Raw genomic sequence first — 9,592 nt, 5'->3', positions numbered from 1 at the left:
TTCTAAACGATATGATTTCTAGATTTGTACATTTATTATTTTATTTCTCTTTTAGCACTTCTTTTGTTTAATTTTAATGTACTAGGATGGAGTCCCTTTCAGTGCTTTTTTAATGACTTATATTTACTTAATATATAAATAATTTTTCTGTCTGGCATCAGTTCTCCTTGGGCTGGATAGAACTGATTCTCAAGCTTGGACTAGATTTTCCTCGATCCACTAGTTGTCAAAACAATGCTTTTCAACTCTCTCTTTTTTGTTTGCCACTGAGTTTTAGCTCAAATAATATTTTCTCCAACAGTAATGGTTGTCAACTTCTGATCCTTCAACTTGGGCTCTTGTATGATCTCTAACAGGTCTTGCATCTTCTGCATAAGTTGTTTCATCATCATTTACATTTATAAAATCTCTTATGCTTGATTAAGTCTAGGAGCTCTTGATTTTTGAGTCGCCTTTGACAAAAAAGATTGATTTCTGCTCTTATATCAATTGACATAGTATGACTTACTCTTGCATCACATGGTTGGGAGTGCAATAAGACAAAAATTTACTTCAATTGTCCATTGAAACCTAACTTTCTTATAGGGAAAGAAAAGAAAAACCTCTTCTTGAGTATTTAATCAAGAAAATCATAGGTTCTTAATAGAACTTCCAAGCTAAATGCTAAATCTTTATCAATAATAAGAGATAAGCTATTACAATAGCTGCATAATCTTCTATTTATTCAAAGATGAAGCCATGAAACCCTATTAATATTTAACCATGACCCTTAGTTTATACTAATTCCAGCCATGATGCAATAACCTGAAATAAACTTGGTTGCAACAGTACCACATAAGGAGGAACCCATGACCTCTTTTTTCCTTTTTTGGTCCTGCATTAGAGAGCCATCATTTTGAACTGGCCAGAAAGGTTTGTTATTGCTTCTCATAATGAAAACCAGTATTCTTGGAGCTGTCAGCAGACCAAATAAAAATTCCATGAAGTTTGCCTTGACGTTGAAGCTTGCTACAAGCCTCAAAGAACCCATTATCGGAGATAGACCCCCGCTTCCATCCATACCAAAGCTCACCAAGACCTTTCCTCCTTTGTAATTGGTGTTCTGGGTCTCAAAAGTGTGTAATAAACTGAGAAATAGTTATCCCCTTCTTGTACGCATAGAACTGAAAGTTGACATAGTCTATGAGATGCCCATACTTCTGCCACAAAGCCAAGTAATATGGCTGAACAGAGTCATTATCATATGGTGCTATTGATGCAAATGACACAACCTTACTTTGTTTTAGGTTTAACAGAAGCCTTCCAATGCACTCAGCAAATGTATTGGGATCAGCAGTGAAGTGTTCATAATCAATGTCAATTCCATCCAAATTATACACTCTTACTATCTGAGTTATTGATTTAATAGCGTTTGTAACCCAAGAGTCAATTGATGTAGGTTCGAAGTGTACATCTTGTCCTTGTATGGTATCTCCTCCAAGACTCAGAGCCTACTTTGACATTTGAATGATTGGCTTTGGTGGAGGAAACATTAGAAGGGGTAAGGTTTTTTGTGTCCCAGTAGACTATGAAGTCACCATTTGTGGGGGAAGGAGGGGAAGATGATGAATAATCAATGTCAAAGGAGAGAATGAAATGAAATTCAATATAAGGATTGATGGGTACATCTGAAAATGTAACATCCTGGAACTCAGCTCCAATGTATTCTCTGAAGAGCTTTGATTTTGCTGGGGCTGCTTGGATTGATGGAACTGTGATGAAGAATAAGAAAGAAAAGGATCTTGCAAGAATCCATGGCTAGCAGTTGAATCTTGTGTCCTCTTGAAAGGTATATATCTAAGTGAATAATAGTTATAATATTATCTGTCAACATCTTTGTTTCTGTGCAGATGTCTCATTTTGTTGGAAGCTTAATTTCATAAATGTTTTTTTAATATATATATTGCAATCAGAATTCTGATGTATTTGCTTCTTTCAGTCAGCATGTATTGCAAGGATCTGTTTTTGTGCATTTGTCTTTTTTCATTGAAGCATAATCACCTTCAATATTATTATTTTCAGGACCTAGCACTTGTCCAATGAATCTGTTATCATTAAATTTTGAGTGCTTATGCACTTTGGTCCCAGGTTTAAATAAATCAAGGAATTAATGGAGCATAGCCTCAAACTAAAATTCAGTAATTTGATTTTCGTGATTGTCTTATTAGTGAAATCTGTATTGGATATCATCTCTATATGTAAAATATATAAGGGAATTGAAACTTATGTTGAATGGCATAATTTGTTTGACTGAGAGTGTATGTCTTTATTTTTGATAGTTTCATCTGATGGAAATCTACACATAAGCTACTTTTTTTCAATAGAACTTCCTATTACCTATCAAAAAGAAGGAAATCTACACGTAAGCTTCCATGAGAGGGAAAATATAATAAAAATGAAAAAAAAGTGTACTGGCTTGAATTCACTAATATGAATGGAGTGAAGAGTGAAGTTGTGTGTTAAAAACTTATGAACTATGAAGTGCTTATGTAATCTAGCAATAATCAGCGAACAAGGCTGCAATTTTGGAGAGACTAAGTCCCACTTGAACACATGTTTACAAGAAAATGTTTTTAAAGAACATTGGTCTAATTTTCACAATGATTAATTGATAAGGACTAGGATGGTAGCATTGTCTTTACGATTGAAATCTTATTGAAAGGAAAAAAAGAAAGATATTTTTTACTATTGGCAACATTACACTCATTATGTGAAAGGAAGATTTTATTTTATTTTCTATCAAGTGATTTGAGTGAGATGAATGGATGAGACCCATTATGTTCAAGTTGGATGTTCATATGAAATCTTCCTTTCAGTATTATGATAGCTCTGGCTTTCCTAACACTTAAAAATGTAAATATGTATGACTGAGCTCAATGCATTGGGTGTTCAGCCAAGAAAATGAGCAGGGAGGAAGCAAAGATCCAAAGGGCTTTTGCAATAAATTCTGGATGGCGAATACATTTTAATGTTGAATGGTATAAAGCAAAAGAGAGGGCTGCAAAGGTGCTAGTAGGTTCTTTTATCTTCGAAGTGCAAGATAAGGCTACAAGTTTTGCTGATAAATTTGACATAATTACCAATAACCTCTGCATGATTTGCTCTTTTATCATGAGGCCAATATCCCAATTATTATTTTTTTTCTTTGGTGTAGGCTACAATTAAGCTTAAGCTGGTGGCAGCCATAGTTCTTGTTTAAGAAGAAGGGAGTAGCTCAAATTTGTGAAAGTAATTGCTGTGGAAGGTGGAAATAGCAGACCATTTAGAAGATGTACACCGGCTTGTGGACAAGACAAAGAAGGTTTATTTGAGGATGCTGGACAAACTTATCATAGGGTCCATAATGGCTTCTATGTCGTACATGAGAGCTAAGTGGTCCAATATGCTGACGAATTGGACTGTAAAGTAGAAATTTTTGCTTTGTTTTTATTTTGTGACAGGTGTAACTGTACTGACTGTTTCTGAAGTTTATGACACCGTGGGGGTTGGCTGCTGGGATTGCTAGGCAGTGAGTGACAACCAAAGGTGTTTTGAAGACGCGAGCGTTGTAAATGGGGGACCGCTACAACTTATAATAGAAGAGATGAGACCATAGCAGCAGAAATTGATTACAGAAAAGGGGATAAAAATTTATGAATAGTCCATAAGATAAAAGTAACCTGAATCTAATTTAGAACAGATAAAGAGGTTCGGCCTTGATGCGATGACAAGTGCTTCCACCAAAAGCAAGAGGTTGAGGGTTTGAGTCCGGGAATAAGCCTCTCCAAAAATTATTAGGGATAAGGTTGCCTAACATGACCTATCCAAGAACCCGGAAAAGTGGGAGTTTTGTGCAATAAGTATGACCTTTATAATATTCCAGTTAGGAATGCTCACAAGCACAACAAGACTCAGTAGATCTAAACAAGCAGATTAGAAACTCACTGCAAAATGGAGAGGTTGCCGGTGAAGGAGTGCAAATGGAAGGGGCACGTCTCTTCTGTGTGAATTCACTCTCTGCATATCAACCTCTTTTTCCTCCCAAGTTGGGAGACGATGGGTGGGGGTGCTCTCTGGATTGAAAATACAATTGAATTATGTTCTTTATGGCATAACTTGATCAGTGGAAGGAACATGTATGGAGTGGTATCACCTCTACATGCAGATACTGCTATATCATTTGCATTCTTTGGATCATCTTTTATGGTAAGAATTGCTTGCTTAATGGCGTACTGGTTCTTGAAATAATTTTTGTAATTGGCAATGTGATAATTCACATCTCCAGAGTCCAGAGTAAATTATTGGTTTTTAGGCAATCATTGGGAAATCTTTAAGAGTCTAAATTTGTAGTCTATGGGTTGTCTTTTGGTCCTCCCATTGTGTGTGTTGCCTCATACCATGGGAATTCCACAGTTTTGGCAAAACAAGTACCATGTCATTAGTTTTGCTTTAATGTTATTGCCTGATTCAGTAAGTATTGTAGTAACATGAAATGCAGGAGATGATTTCAATTCAGTTATTGTCACCTCTTGATTTTCTACAGGCTTATTTACTTTTGAATAGACCAACTGTTTGGCCTAGCAGACTAGAATTTACCCAGATTTATATTTGTGAGGGCCACTTAGTATGATAATATATTGTCTTCAACTCTTACCTGTTCAGGTCTCTATGCAGTTCCATCATCATTACATTTAGAACATCTCTTCTGCTTGGTTAAGCCAATGAACTCTTGGCTTTTAAGTTGCGGTTGACGTCTGATACCTATTTCTTAGTGTTGGAAAATTCCATGTATCAAAACATGTGTTAATGAGGGTTCTAATCATTGCAATTTAGTTAGGTGTTGTTTTCACTAAAAAGCTACTTGAAGATTACAAAGTTCAGAAGGCTCACTTGAGCGAACTCAGGCCTTGTTCATGTGAACATCAAAAGCAGGCAAAGACTTTGTGCGACCTTCACTCAAGTGAGATAACGGATTTTTTAGTTCTAATTCTAATTGAAGATTTATTTAACCTAAACTTTTACCTACCTTTGAACATCCTTTGATGCATGGCTTTTGAGGTGGGAGGCAGCCGTGCTAGTAATTTTCTTTAGACTAAACTTCAAAAATCATCTCCCTTGCGTTACTCCTTTAGAGTTTCTTATAGAGTTTCTCCTTGTAAGTGTTTTTTCAAACCACAGACCAGAGAGTTCCTCGGAGCATTGGAGTTTCGGGTTGATGTGGACGAAATTGTTCATGGAGGAAGTTCTAGAGAAGGATTCCCGAGTTTTGGAGCTACTGCGGCAGTAGGCAAATGGGTTGCTTGCTGAGGTTTTGAGTTGAGTCTAGTCTGTAAAAGGTTATGTAAGTATAGATTGATTGCATTTGTTTCTTCTATAATGAAATTTCTAACAGGTTTGGTTTTCTCGGAGTGGTTTTTCTTTTGAAGAGTTTTTCAAAACTTTTCCACTTCATCACCAAATCAATGTGTTTTTTGGATCTTTATTGCCTTTTGGGTTGTGGTGATTACTGTGATGTATTAATTGGTGAGTTGTTAACTCTGGATTTAAGCAATAATTAATGTGTTATTAATCTGATAGTTAACACATAGGGTCAATCTTAGATTTTTCACAATTGACACAGTATGACTAACTCTAGTACCAAATGATGTTGTCAGGACAGTAATAAGACAAAAATTTACTTTCAATTGTAAATTAAACCTCTTCTTGGGTATTTAATCAAGCAGACCATGGGTCCATAGGTCCTTAATATAACTTTCCAGATAAATACAAAATTTTTTATTGATAGTAAAAAACAAGCTATTACAGTAACTGCATAATTTTCTATTTATATAAAGACAAAACCATGAATTTTTTTTTTTTTTTTTTTGATGAGTACAAAGCAATGAAATTTAATCATGACCCTTAATTTATACTAATACCTTCCATGATCAAATAACCTAAATTAAACAAGGTTGCAACAATAACACATGAGGAGTAACCCTTGAGGCCATGGCCTATTTTTCCCTTGTTTATCCTGCACTAGAGGCCATCATTTTGAGCTGCCAAAAAGGTTTGTGATTGCTTTCATAATAAAAATTGGTCTTCTTGGAGTCATCAGCAGACCAAATAAAAATGCCATGAAGTTTACCTTGAGATTGAAGCTGGCTACAAACCTCAAAGAATCCATTATCAGGAGATAGACCCCCACTTCCATCCGTACCAAAGCTCACCAAGACTTTACCACCTTTGTAATTGGTGTTCTGGGTCTCAAAGTGTGTAATAAACTCAGGAAGAGTTGTCCCCTTCTCATAGGCATAGAACTGAAAGTTGACATAGTCTATTAGATACCCATACTTCCGCCACAAAGCCAAGTAATATGGCTGACTAGAGTCATCATCATATGGTGCTATTATGGCTGACAGATAATAATAAATAAATAATAAAAAAAGGAATGGTAAAAGAGATGAAAAAAATGATAGAAAGAATAGAAAGTCAACAAACCAATTCAAAAGATGAAACTCTACGTAAAGAATTAGATATAGGAAAAAACATAGTAAAACAAAGAAACATGACAAAGAAAGAGAAAAAAGATGATAGTTTAGAAAAAACAAATAATAGTCCTAGATATAATAATGATAGTTCAAAAGAATTGTATGAAAGACAAAATAATGAAATAATACGTAGGAAGTTAGATACTAAAGAAATAGAAAGAGATAGTGTAGTAAAAGTAGTCAACTAGGAGACAGATACAATCTCTATCCGGGATCACTTATCAATACAGAGATAGAAGATCCAGCAATTTGTGATCCTTTGTGGCTATCTGAAATGCTAGAAGCAAGGTTTATCAGCAAATTAACCATAACTTCTGCAAATTAGATCAGTTTATTTCTCAATGTCATCCGAGAAGCAGCCGCACAGATTGGAGGACTTAATTATATGAAAATACTAATCTGGAGTACTCTTCCAGCCTGGGATAATAGCTATTATATGGAAGCTCAGCCAGCACACATTTTAGTCCTTATTCATGATTGGGGTTGTATCCCTGAATACAATTGGTATACAGGAGATACTTATTAAAATTGAAAGACTCTATAGAAATACCTATTGCTTGTATTAGGTGTAGAAAATATGGACACCATGTTACGGATTGTAAAAAGAAAGAAAAAGACAAGAAAGAAAGGGAAAAAATGAAAATAAAACAAGATGGTGTAGAAATAAAATCAGTAGCTCTACAAGACTTAATGACAGAAGCAAAAATGGGAAAAAAGGAAATTAAAGAAATTATAGTAGAAAATTCCACAGACATAAATGAGCGAAATATTGCAGAAATAATAAATTTAAAAGAATTTTCTAACCCCACAGATAGAAAATTTGATGATGATGATGATGATGATGGCAATAGACAGAATTTCTTAAGTTTAATTGACAGAGTAATTTTCCAAAAATGGCATACAGAAATTACTTTAGTAATTAATAAAGAGTTTTCTTTGACAGAAATTGCTTCAGGAGCTTTCAAAGCAAACTCCATCATTACATATGTGAACACTAGGTATTTTATAATTAATTATTAATTTTTCTCCATTAGCTTGAGTTAATCTTTCATCTCTGAAGAGCTTTGACTCTGCTGGGGCTGCTTGTATTGATGGCACTGTGATGAAGAGAAGATGAAGAATAAAAAAGAAAAAGTGCTTGGATGAATCCATGGCTTTTGGCAGTTGAATACTTTTGTCCTCTTGAGAGGCATATATATATATATATATATATATAAGTGAATAATTGTTATAGTATTGTCCGACAACTACATCTCTGTTTCCAGGCAGATGTCTCATTTTTATTGCAGGCATAATTTGGTATTTCAATGCAATTAGAATATTTGATGCTTCTGCTTCTTTTGGTCAATATTTATTCGCAAGGGATCTGTTTTTGTGCATTTGTCTCTTTTCATTGTAGCATAATAATCACCTTCACTATTATTATCTATATATATATTATCTATATATATATATATATATATAAAACTGAAGCCTTTGCTGGCACCACAATTTTCCACGTCAGCACAATATTTAAAAAATAAATAAAAATTATAACTCCTCAAAACCCTAGCAACTTTACCCCTCTCTCAAGTTAAGAAATATAAAGCCACGGTTTCTGCAAACTCTCTCTTTCTCCAGACGTAGGAAGCCCTAAAGCATTCAAGATCTACAAAACCCTAGCAACCTTACCCCTCTCTCAAGTTAAGAAATATAAAGCCACGGTTTCTGCAAACTCTCTCTCTCCAGACGTAGGAAGCCCTAAAGCATTCAAGATCTACAATGCACGGTATAGATTTTAGCTTATAAAGTTCAGCTTTTGTAAGGTTAGTTTTGTTTATATATTAATTAATACATAGTACTTTGTTCACCATTGAATACTCATATAATTAATTTCCAATTCAGTGTTCAAGAATTAAACCAAAATTCTAACTGCGCTATAATAAAATATTATTATTAATATAAATTTTATGGAGTTGCAGTGTTCAAGAATTAAACCAAAATATTTTATCTATAATATTTTGTCCTCTAAAAATTTTATCTCTTTGATTTTAGTATATTGTGTTTCTTAAGTTATAAATAGATTTTCTTTGGTTTCTGCAAACTCTCTCTCTCTCCAGATGTAGGAAGCCCTAAACGCACGGTATAACATTCAAGATCTACAACTCAAAGTATAGATTTTAGCTTATAAAGTTCAGCTTTTGTAAGGTTAGTTTGTTTATATATTTAGTCCTTATGTTTAGGTTTAGGTTTTAAGAGATTTATATATTACTACTATGTGGCTGAATTTCCCGTGACATCAGTTTTATGTTTTTTTTTTTTTTTTTTTTTTTTTTTTTTTAATTTGTTTCATGTAAGGTTAGTTTGTTTACATCAGTTCTTTATCTTAAAGATAAGGCTTTTATTTCTACCGCAAGAACTATTTAGGTATGTATCCCTTGCAAGCACACATGAACTTAAATTGTCTTTTAATATATGCATGCTTTATTATTTTCTAATAGTTTTCCCGTGCATCGCATGGGTTAGCGACTAGTTATATATATAAAACTGAAGCCTTTGCTGGCACCACAATTTTCCACGTCAGCACAATATTTAAAAAATAAAAAATAAATAAAAATTATAACTCATCAAAACCCTAGCAACCTTACCCCTCTCTTAAGTTAAGAAATATAAAGCCACGGTTTCTGCAAACTCTCTCTCTCTCTCGACGTAGGAAGCCCTAAAGCATTCAAGATCTACAATGCACGGTATAGATTTTAGTTTATAAAGTTCAGCTTTTGTAAGGTTAGTTTTGTTTATATATTAATTAATACATAGTACTTTGTTCACTATTGAATACTCATATAATCAATTTCCAATTCAGTGTTCAAGAATTAAACCAAAATTCTAACTGCACTATCATAAAATATTATTATTAGTATGAATTTTATGGAGTTGCGGTGTTCAAGAATTAAACCAAAATTCTTTTAAATTATCTATAATATTTTGTCCTCTAAAAATTTTATCACTTTGATTTTATTATATTGTGTTTCTTAAGCTATAGAGAGATTTTCTTTGATTTCTGC

The 9,592-nt window shown here is 33.8% G+C and overlaps 1 pseudogene; it reads right to left on the bottom strand.

Moving 5' to 3' along the window:
* Positions 1 to 614: 614 nt before the first annotated feature.
* LOC126703483 (chitinase 2-like) lies at positions 615 to 6,857 on the bottom strand (annotated as a pseudogene).
* Between the last annotated feature and the right edge of the window lie 2,735 nt (positions 6,858 to 9,592).

This window comes from Quercus robur, chromosome 1 (assembly GCF_932294415.1).
Source record: "Quercus robur chromosome 1, dhQueRobu3.1, whole genome shotgun sequence".
NCBI lineage: Eukaryota > Viridiplantae > Streptophyta > Magnoliopsida > Fagales > Fagaceae > Quercus > Quercus robur.
Note: the sequence above shows the minus strand (reverse complement) of the source record. Positions and strands in the feature narration are given on the sequence as shown.